This window comes from Muscardinus avellanarius, assembly GCF_963383645.1.
Source record: "Muscardinus avellanarius genome assembly, chromosome: 2".
Taxonomy (NCBI): domain Eukaryota; kingdom Metazoa; phylum Chordata; class Mammalia; order Rodentia; family Gliridae; genus Muscardinus; species Muscardinus avellanarius.
The window spans coordinates 109,505,143-109,516,577 of NC_137787.1; the positions used below are offsets into that span (position 1 = coordinate 109,505,143).

The 11,435-nt window shown below is 43.5% G+C and overlaps 1 pseudogene across 1 annotated transcript; it reads right to left on the bottom strand.

Annotated features, from left to right (window-relative positions):
* Nucleotides 1-9,934: 9,934 nt before the first annotated feature.
* Nucleotides 9,935-10,327, bottom strand: LOC308259308 (large ribosomal subunit protein eL31-like; annotated as a pseudogene). The gene has a single exon. The product of its transcript is annotated as a large ribosomal subunit protein eL31-like (transcript).
* Between the last annotated feature and the right edge of the window lie 1,108 nt (nucleotides 10,328-11,435).

An 11,435-nucleotide genomic window follows, 5' to 3' on the forward strand; every position in this document is an offset into this window, starting at 1 on the left:
ATACATTTTAGAACCTCTAGGTATTGAATTCCATTTTAAAGACAACATAAAAAAACAAGGCACTTCAAACTGTCAGTTCACCTATCTCAATTAGAATATTCATAACTAGCTGGGCCTGGTGGTGCACACTTGTAATCCCAGCATTTGGCAGGCTGAGACAGGAGAATCGCAGTTTGAGGACAGCCTCAGCTATTTAGTGATGCCCTTTGCAACTCAGTGAGGCCCTGTTTTCAAAATAAAGAATAAAAAATGGGGGTGGGGGTATAGCTCAGAGGTAGAATGCTCCTGGGTTCCATCCACAGTACTGAAAAAAAAAAAAAAAATCACAACTAAGGAGCCCAGGATGCAGAATATAATAGCTCACATTCTTAGGCTACTTAACAAATTCCAGCTTAAATAAAGAATAAATTGAGCCAGGTTGTAATGTTCTGGCATGGCTTGCCTGTAATCTCAGTACTTGGGAGGTCAAAATGGAGGATCTCAAGAGGGGGGGGGGGGACACACACACACTGGGGATGGAACCCAGGGGCCTTCTATCCCTGGGCTACATCTCCAGACATATTTTACTAGGAAATAGGATCTCACTAATTTGCTGAGACTGGTTTCGAACCTGAGATCCTCCTGTCTCAGCCTCCCAAGTACTGAGATGATAGGTGTGTGCCACCATGCCCAGTTCAGCTAGACCCTGTTTTAAATTAAAAAGTAAAACAGGGTTGAGGATGTAGCTCAGATGTAGAACACCCCTTGGTTCAGTCCCCAGTATCCCCCGAAATCCCCCTCCCACACACAAAGAATTGATAATGTCAGTGATTAGGACAAACATTACCTGAATACCTAAGTTTTTTAGACTTCTAAACCAACGCCAGATTTGCCATGACATCTAAACTACACTAAGTATAAATCTTAATCAGAATGATCTCCTCCCCATGCTCTCTATTGTGGCAGCCAATTGCCAAGTGAGTATGGATACCTAAAAAATGTGGCCAATGGACTGGAAGGCCTAGCAGGTACAAGGGAGGATCAACTGTGTGTTTTGCAACACATTTTGGGAACATACAAATTGGCAAATACCAATCCCTATTTTGCTATACTTTTACTCATTCTTGGAAATCTACAATAGGAATTGTGGAAGTCCTCAAACATTTTAGCTCCTTATCTGGTCTACCATCTCTCAAGAAGTAAATACTTCTCAAACTCTAGTTCTCTGTTCTGTGCCAAGATTCAATTTTATTTTCTTAATTGAATTCAAGATTAGTAAAACACTGTGGGAAAGCCATAGAGGAAACAAAAGAGAAGGTCACAGTCCCTCTTTTGAGTTTGCAATCTGAAAAAAGTGTGGTCCAACAGAATTTTCTGCAAAGAGGAAAACATATCTGTGCTATCCAAATGGCAACTGAACTTTTAGTCTAAATCACATGTAGATTTTAACTAGTTTGGGACAGCACAGGCTACAAGGAATAAGACAAAAAGCACCAACAACGGCAAACAGGGCAAAGAGTTTCAGAAGTCACAAGAGAACAGTTTCCCAAGTGTTGAGTGTAGAGAACAAAAATTCTATAGGGGAGGGGAGGAAAGGTAAGGAAAAACTCATTTCAAGAGGCAGCATTTTGAAATTTCTCAACTAAGCCGGGTGTGATGGCACACACTTGTAATCCCAGCATTTGGGAGGCTGAGACCTGAGGATCCCGTTTAGTGGACAGCCTCAACTACTTAGTGAGGCTCTCTGTAACTTAGTGAGACCCTGTTTCAAAATAATAGGGGAGGGGGTGTAGCTCCAAGGTCGAATGACCCTGGGTTCCACCCCCAGACCCACAAGCAAAAAAAAAAAAAGACTACTTGCTGGGCATTTCTAGTGTGTGCTGCAAAGCAAGGGAGAACCCAGAAGTCTCCAACTCAAAACTTATGATCCCTTCTTCGGCCACACTTTAACTATCATTTGATCACAATCACAACTAATTGTAGTTGCACGCCAAACACTGCATGAGTTATATGTACTCTACCAAAGAAAACCTGGTTTGTAAAACTGAGAAGCAAATCTTCACAATTTTCAACACAGAAGCTTCAACATTAGAAAAAGTAGCCTTAGATTACTCAAGTCTTGGCTGTCAAAGCAAAAACAATCCACTACTTTTTCACCTAGTGAAGTTCAAAAGTGTGTCCCGCGGGGCATGGTGGTGCACACATGTAATACCAGTACTTAAAAGAGGAGATCTACGGTTCAAGGCCAGCCCCTTAAATAAAAGAATAAGAAGAGATGGGGTTGTAGTTTGGAGATAGAATGCCTCTGGGTTCAATGCCCAGTGCCAAAAAAGTATGTCCTTATAGTTACCCAAACCAAGAATTTGAGAAACTAATTCTCAAATTACACAGGGCCGACTGAAGAATTTAATAGGAACTGCATCAGCCTTTCCATTTTTAAAACTTTCCTGTATTTTTAATAACTAAACATTAACGCACGCCCCATAAAAGAAAAATACCGTTTGTGGACACACTGGAAAGACGCACTTTCGTTTTTCAAAGTTAATCCATTCCGTGGTAGGAAACGTACTTTCAAAAGAAAATATTAAAACCCGAATTTAAATCCTGCATTTTCAAACAGGGAGGTGACTCGGTAAAGGAATTTGACTTTGTCGATAAAGTACTTATACACTCCCAATTATTAAAACCATAACAATCCTAAACCGGGGTTACAAAACGACATGCCACGCTCCCCATTTTCTCTCTCCTGCGGGCTGCGACCTTTGGAAGGCCGGAGGACGTCCCTGCGCGCGAATCCTCCGTCGGCCGGCTGCCCGGGCCGCAGCCCCGGCCGCCCAGGCCGCACCTGCCCGCGGGACAAAGCGGCCGGGCGGCCGGGCCGACCTTGGCGCCGCCCAGGGCGGGCCGCACAAAGCGCCGCACTTCCGTCCGCGCCGCCCGCCGGCCCGCGGCCCCCGCCAGACTCACCGCACCGCGCGACGGCCTGGGCCTGGGCGACCAGCGCTCGGCGGCCCGGGGCGGACCGGCCGGGGGCGAGGTGAGGGCGAGCGCCGCGGAGGCCTGCTCCGACGCGGACTGGACCGCCCGGCGCGTCTCGGCCGCTGCCCCGGCGCCCCGCTCGGCTCTCGGCCCGGCCCGCCTCTCCGCAGCCCGCGCTCCCCGCCGACGCTGCGCAGCCGGAGCCGACGACCTCACTTCCGCCCGGGCGCGCCGCGGCGGGGACGCGCCCGCACGTGACTCCGCGGCGTGCGCGCTCCCGCGGGCGTGGGCGAGGCGCCCGGATGACGCGATCCCGGGAGCGGGCTGCGGGGAGCCGTGGGGCCTACGCACCTCTGGTCGTAGGTGGAAGGGTGGAGACTGTAAATGCGAGCTCCCGTTCCTGTCTACGTGGTAGAGAGGAAAGAACGCACTGGAACGTACTTATAGCGTTTATTAACTTCTCGAAGAGTGTTTCGGACCACACACCGCTGGGCGGTGGCGTGGGTCACCTGCCCTATGGCCGTCGGCTGCCCTGGGCTGCACCGGGCGACGGGCCTGGCTGTCCTGACTGTGTGGGGTGCGCGGCTGCGCGTGTGGGTTTCCCCGGGTGGCGTGGGATGAGCGACAGTCGGCTAAGCACTTTAAGACCGCTGCATCCTTTCGATAAAGGGTGGCCAGCTAGGATAAAGAGCCAGGCAGGCTCTGGTCAAGACTGATGGAGAATTCCAAAGAGAGATTGAAAATGGACGAATCAGGGCCCAGATCTAAGATATGGAAAATGAGTCAGCCAGGGCCCGGAGATAAATGACCAATCAGAAGAGTTAATTTGGGGTCTACTTTATCATGCAACAATATAAAATAGGAGCACCGGTCTTCAGATTTTTGTTATTGTTGTGTTGGGGGTTGAATCCAGGGGCCTTCAACCACAGAGCCACTCCCAGTCCTATTTTTTTTTTCTTTCTTTTTTTTTTTTTTTTTTTGCGGTACTGAGGATTGAACCTAGTGGCATTCTACCTCTGTTTTATAACCACAGTCCTATTATTTAATTTTTTTTTTTTTAAACAAGGCCTCACTAAGTTGCAGGTGGCCTCACTAAGGAGCTGCGTGAGGGTGGTGGGCAACTTGTGATCCTCTTGTCTCAGCCTCCCAAGTACCGGAATTACAAGCTTGTGCCACCATGCCCGGCTTTTTATTTTTATTTTTATTTATAGAAACAGCTCACTAAATTGCTGGGGCTGGCCTGGAACCTGTGATCCTTTTGTGTCAGCCTCTTGAGTAGCTAGGATTACAGGCTTGCACCATAAGGTCTGGCTAAGCATTACTCTTTTGAACAACCCAACTACCAGTCCCAGATCATGAAATTAAGCTAATGAATCATTGTCTGCATTTAAAAAATGAACTACATAGGGGCTGGGAGTGGTGGTACCCGCTTATAATCCCAGTACTTGGGATACTGAGACGGGAGGATCCCAGGTTCTCAGCCATCCTCAGGTACTAGTGGGACCCTTGGCAACTTTGTGAAACCCTGATTCAAAATAAATAATAAATAGGCTGGAAGTGTAGCTCGTAGGTAGAAAACCCTGGTGTCTATCCCCAGTACCGCAAAAAAAAAAAAAAAAAAAAAAAAAAAGAAAAGAAAAAAGAAAGAAAGAAATATGGAGCAAAATAGAACATGGCACAGAGTAGAGTATAATTGCTAAAGTATGATTTTACATGCATTATTTTAATGGTTCATTTTTATCTGTCAGCCTGACTGGGCTAAAGGATGCCCAGGTAGCTGGTAAAAAATATTTGTGTGTATTTGTGAGGGTGTTTCTGTGAAAGTTAGTACTTGAATTGATAGACTAAGACGATCCACTCTCCACTGTTGGGTGGGTGTCATCTAATCCGTTCAAGGTCCAAATAGAACAAAAAGGTGGAGGAAGGGTAATTTTGCTCTCTTTGCTTGAGTTGGGACATCCATGCTCTGCTTTCGGACATGAGAGTTCCCCTCTGCTCTTGGATATGAGAACTTCTGTCTCAGGACTTCAGACTTGGGCTGGGATTCACTCCACTGGCTCTCTTGATCCTCAGGTCTCCCAAGTTTGTACTGGAACTATACTCCCAGCCTCCTTTAGCCTTCAGTTTGCCAACAGCAGATCTTGGGACTTTTTGGTTTCCATGATAACATGAGCCAATTCCATAATCTCTTTCTTCAAACTATATATATATATATATATATATATAATCTTCTTATAGCTTCTATTGCCCTGGAGAACCCTAATACAATTAGGTACTGAATTATGAAGTAAACTTTTTTTTTGACAGTACTGGGGATTGAACCCAGGGGTGCTCTACCTCTGAGCTACACCCTTAACTCTATTTTTTATTCTTTCTTTTTTTTAGTGTTTTTTTTAAATTTATTTTTACTTTTTTATTGGTGCATTGTATTCATACATCATAATGGGATAAAAATCTTGTGTAGACATATGTGCACACATCGCCCAGTTAGCCCCTACCCCACACCATTCACTCCCCCTCCCTCCTTCCCATGCTTGGCTTAGTGGTTGACATCTAGTATTATAGCAATTTATCCAAAATTAACAATGATAATCTCACATAAAAGATTCATTTGTCTGATATCAAACTTTTGATCACTTAGAGATAACATTTCAGTATTTCTTTTTGCTTTCTTTCTTACCAGAGGATTTTTTTTCTTTTTTTTTTTAAGGTGAAACTATCATACATGAAATATGAACTCTAAATACCCAAAACAATCTCAAAAAATAACAAAGTTAGAATATGTACATTTTTAAGATTTCAAACCTTATAAAGCTACATTAATTGAAACAGTGTAGTACTGCTATAAAGGCAGATATATAAACCAGTGGAGTAAAATAAAAGCCTAGAAATAAATTCTGCCATATATGGTCATTATTTTTGACAAGGTTTCCAAGAACATTTGGAGAAGGAAATAATGACCCTTTCACTAAATATTGTTGAAAAATAATAATTACATGAAAAAGAATAAAGTTGGACCCTTACCTAACACCATATAAAAATATTAACTCAAAACAGATAAAAGACCTAAATGTACATCTTAAGACTATAATCTTTTAGAAGAAAACCTGGGTAATAACACTTCACAACATTGAAATTGGCATTGATTTCTTGGATATGATTTCAAAGGCACAGGCAACAACAGAATAAACAAACAAACTTCCTAAAAAAATTAAAAAAGTACATCCAAAGACAATGTAAACACAGTTAAAAGTTACTGATAGAATGGGCTAAAATATTTCCAAATGCTATATCTGAAGGTATATTAATATTCCAAATAGAAATCCTAAAAATTAGCAACAATAAAAGCAAACAGTACAATTTAGAAATAAGTAAAAGACTAAAATAAATGACTCTCCAAAGATTTTAACCAATAAACACATGAATATATTCTTCTTCGCTTAGTTGTCTGCTGGATGGAAAATCTTGTTTCTCTGGTTCTGGTGTGTATTACCTACTTCTTCTTTGTAGTTAATCTCTTTGAGTATTTTCTCTAGCGCTGGTTTTGAAGACATAAATTTCTTCAGTTTCTGTTTGTCATGGAAGCTTCTTATTTCCCCATCTAATTTGATAGATAGTTGTGCTGGGTAGTAAATATTTGGCTGGAAGTTGTTGTTCAGAGTTTGGAATATGTTACTCCAAGCCCTTCTGGCTTTCATGACTTGTTTTGGGAAGTCTGGAGTGATTGTAATTAGTTTGCCTCTGAAGGTCACTTGCCCTTTTGTTTTTGTTGCCTTTAAAATTCTCTGCTTGGCTTCCACATTGGTCATTTTGACAATTATGTGGCGTGGGGAACCTCTTCTCTGATCCTATCTAAAGGGAGTTCTATACGTTTCCTGGACCTGTGTATCAATCTCTTGCTCTATGTTTGGAAATTTTTCTGCTATTATTTCTTTAAAGAGATTATTGATCCCTTTGGTTTCACCTTCTTTCTCCGTCCTCTATTCCAATTATTCTTAGGTTAGCTCTCTTAAAATGGGCCCATATTTCTTCAATGTCAGATTCCTGCTCTCTGATTTATTTTTCTAAGTTATAAATTATGTGTTCATTTTTGGAGTGATTGTCTTATAGGAGCGAGATTCTATTCTCCATGTGGTCTAATCGATTATTTATACTTTGAATTGAGGCCTTTACCTCAATGATTGCATCATTTATGTCTTTTAGACTCTCTCTAAATTCTTTTTGAAGGTCCTGTATTATTTCTACAGTTATATTCCTGATTTGACCCTCTGGAGATCTCTGAATTTCTGTGTTATCAGGTTCTGATGTTGTGGGGTTGTAGGCATTCATTGCTCTATTGTTGTTCCTCTTTCCCATGATTTCAGAAGTTTGTGCCTTCCCTGAATCACTACAACTTCACTTAGGGTGCTCTGTATCTCGAGTCTGTGGTAATTTCTGCCACTATTACTCCTTCACTGGATTGGACTGCAAAATCTCAGACCCAGGGAGATTATCAAAGTCCCTGGGCGTGCAGTACAGGGATTTTTCCTTTAGGGCTGCAATTTCACTAACGGTTATTGTGCGTGTTGATCAGGAGCTGTCAAGGGCACGGTGAACTCGCTGTCGCTGCTGGCAATATGGTGCCGCTGCCACGCCCTCGGCCGTGAGGCTGGAGCTGCTGGCAATATGGCGCCACTGCCACGCCCTTGGCTGTGAGGCTGGCATATTTCTTTTCTGGTTTTGAGCTCTGTTCTGAGTCCCTGGAAGGCGTGATGAGCTTGACCACTGGGAGTTTTAGACGTTCTTTGCGAAAGAACTGCTGAATTACACCCAAATGACCCGCAGCTGCTCACTTCAGCTCCTTGTTTACCTTTCCTCTCTGGATCCTGGTGCTGTGAGGGAAGATGGTGCCAGCATGGCCCCGCTGCTGCATTGTGGGCTTGATTTCTGGTCTCTGGTTGTTCTTCTCGTCTTTTTTTTCTCTGTCCCTTTTGTTTACATTTTTTTATTTCTCTGCTGATGGCATTTTCTGGCTATAAAAAGCGCTGATTTTGTGGCAACAGAGATTGAGTTTTAGCAGGGCTCGTAATCGCTGCTTTTCTCGGTCACCATCTTCTATTCTTCATTTCTGAAACAGGGTCTCACTAACAGGTTTGCAGGCTGACTGCAAACCTGTTATCTTCCTGTCTTAGCTTCCCAAGTATTGAAATTACAAGCATGCGCCACTATGCACAATTTGAAGTAAACTTTATTATTATAGGTGATAGTCAAAAATACTGAAAATACAACTTTTTTTTTTTGCACTAGCATCTTAGTGCCCTTGCTTTTTGAGGTTTTTTTTTTTTTTGCAATAAAATGAGGGTTTAATAGGACAATATCACTGTGATCTGTTCACCATCCAGATGTAGACAAAGTTTTTGCAAATGAAAACTCTGTTTTGGCTCAGCACATTGGGCTGAGCATAGAAATCTACTTCCCTGTCAGGGACGGTGGTATATTCCTATAATCCTGGTATTTAAAAGGCTGAAGATTGCAGGAAGATTGAAGGTTTGAGGCTATTGTCGGCAACTATTGCGAAATAAAAAGGGCTGAGGTAAAATAAAAAGCTTAGAATGATCCTGGGTTCAAACTTCAGTACTAAAAAAGAAAAAAGGTTATCTACTGTTCTTTCCTTCCAAGGTATTATTAAAGAAAAAAAGTTTTTATTTCTTGTTTTTTTTGTGTGTGTGTAAGTGTGCGCGTGCGTGTGTGCGCATGCGTGTGTTAGTTGGGATTGAACCCAGGAATGTTCTGTCTCTGAGCTACACCCCCAGTCCAATTTTTAAATTTATTTTTATTTTGAAATAAGACTCTCGATTAGTTGCTGAGGGCCTTGCTAAGTTGCTGAGGCTGGTCTCAAACCTGCGATCCTCCTGGTCCGCCTTCCACACACTAGGATTACAAGCATATACGGCCACTCCCAGCTGGGGTTTTCTTATCTGCTTTTTAAAGAACAGATCCTCAAAAGTTGTGGAAAATAAGTTAGGGTACTATCAGTTAACTAGACATTTTGGGATGTTTGAGCTTATAGAAAGCCCTTGGGTTGAGGCTGTAGGTTTGAAATGGGAGCCAAGAACACACTTTTGTCCCTTTTTAGACTCCTGTGAAAGGGATGACAGATGTTCAACAACTAAGGAGCAGCACAGCAAACTGAAGTAGCTCTCGAGGTGGGAAGAGTGGTGATGACAGGCCTGTAAACAGGGAATTAACCCAAAGAGGAGTGGACCAGGCTGTGCTTCATCTCTCACCACTCTGGTGTGTGCACAGCTTCATGTGGTTCTTGTTATTTGCCTTATTTTTTCTTCAGTGCTGGAGATCAAACATAGGGAGCTCTACTACCCTCAGACCTAGTTTCACATTCACAAGAGAAAAAACTTATCCCTCTTGATAAAAGTGGATTCAACTGTCTGTAGGAAGCCACACTCTGTCTTAGTCCATGTTCTGTTGCCATAACAGAACCACCTGAGACTGTATAATTTATAAAGGAAAGAAGTTCATTTTGGCTCATGGTTCTATAGGCTGGGAAGTCCAACGCATGACATTGGCTAGGGCCTCATTCTGCTTCACAACCCATGAGGGCCAGCAGAAGGGGAATTAAGCATTTGCTGTAGAGACAAAACAGGAGAGGCAGGCTTACTTTATCACAACCCACTTCCTTGGTCACAGGTTCAGCCTCAGGAGAGTGAGACATGCTCCTTTGAGAAAGGCATTGGCCTCTCTTAAGCACCTAAGTTTCAGAATGATTTTGGGTTGGGATAAACCATATTTAAATCATGGCAGCTTTTCAGGAACTATTGGAGGCAAGATGAAGTCAAATTTAGATACAAAAAACTTTATTTTTTTTGGTGTGGGGGGTACTGAGGATTAACCTCAGGGAAAGTGGACAGTCTTATCTCTGAGCTACATACTACCCCCCCCCTTTTTTGCAGCTTTATAACTTTTATTTGGCTTTCATTGGTTAGTTCTCATCTATGTTGATTGTCTGCAGATTTTTGAAGGTAGTAACGGGAACGTAGGTGACCAAGGTGTAAAGTTTGTTGGGTGAGTCTTCATCCTCATTCTGCTTTCTGGACAATCGCACACGAATCCGATATGGAATGTTCCTGATTCCTTTGGCCTAGACGGCTTTGTTGAGCCTGGTATCAATGCGCACATCTGGAGTCCCCATCTCCTTCATGGCTAATTTCCGGATCTCCTTGAGTGCCCGAGGGGCACGCTTCTTGAAACCCACTCTGTGGATGCACTTGTAAATATTGATGGTGTACTCCCGCATCACCACCTCGTTGATGGCTGAACAGCCCTTCTTCTCACCACCCTTTTTTGCGGGAGCCATTTTGCTGGGCCCAAGTTGGAAAGGAACCTTCCCCTGTTTTTTGAAACAGGGTCTTATTACGTTGCTGTGGATCTCACTAACTTACACCACCTTCTTCCCCCACTTTTTTTGTGGGTCTAGGGATGGAACCCAGAGTCATTTGACCTCTGAGCTACACCCCCTGCCCAATTTTTATTCTTTATTTTGAAACATCTCACTGAGTTGCAGAAGGCCTCACTTAAGTAGCTGAGGCTGTCCTCGAACAGCCTCCTGTGTCAGCCTCCCAAAAATGCTGGTATTACAATCGAGGGACACCACCCCCGTCTCCTCCCCCATTTTTTGAAACAGGGTCTTATTAAGTTGCTGTGGGTCTAACTAACTTGCTGAGGCTGGCTTCCAACCTGCAATCCTGTCTTACCCTTCCATGTACTAGGATTACAGATGTGTGTCAGTGTCTGGCTTGCAGATCCTCACCCAAAAGAGGGAGTAAGAGGTAGTTTCAGAATTTCCTCACAGGATCTGGAAGGGGCAGCCAGCTGGTTGGAAGCCCTGGGCTGGACTCTGCATCCATTTTACTGGAGGTCTGTTTGGGATGGACTTGGGTGCTGAGAAGATTGTGAGACAGCTGAATTCCCTCCCGCTGCTCTACCCTAAGCTCCACCTCTGCTGCATTACACATATGAAAAATTCCTAAAAAACCCCTAAAATGAGTGAAAAGAAAACGTAGTCAGCTATGAATCACTTGGAAAAGGTACAGGAAGCTAGAATGCAAAAGAGTGCTCATTTACCTCCTTTAACTCGTTAAGAATCTCATTCCAAATTATGTGGGATGTGGCCCGGAGTGATGGGACATTTCACTTCATTGCTTATTTGGAGTTGCTTTTTGAACCACAAGAACCTATCCCTTTCAATTTTCCATGAAGAAAGTTGTATTAAGAATTTAAGCAAGCAAAGGAAGTGGGGCTAACCAGCTGGTAATTTGGTTTGACTGAATTGAGAGCCAGGGACTAGGTGACAAGAGGGTGGGACACCCTGGTGTGGCCCCTCAGTGCGCTGCTCTCAGGCCTAGACCAGGGACTTACAGTACAGACAGATGTGGGGTTAGAGAGCCGGTGTCCCCACCTGCAGCCAGCCTTTTCTCCTGGAC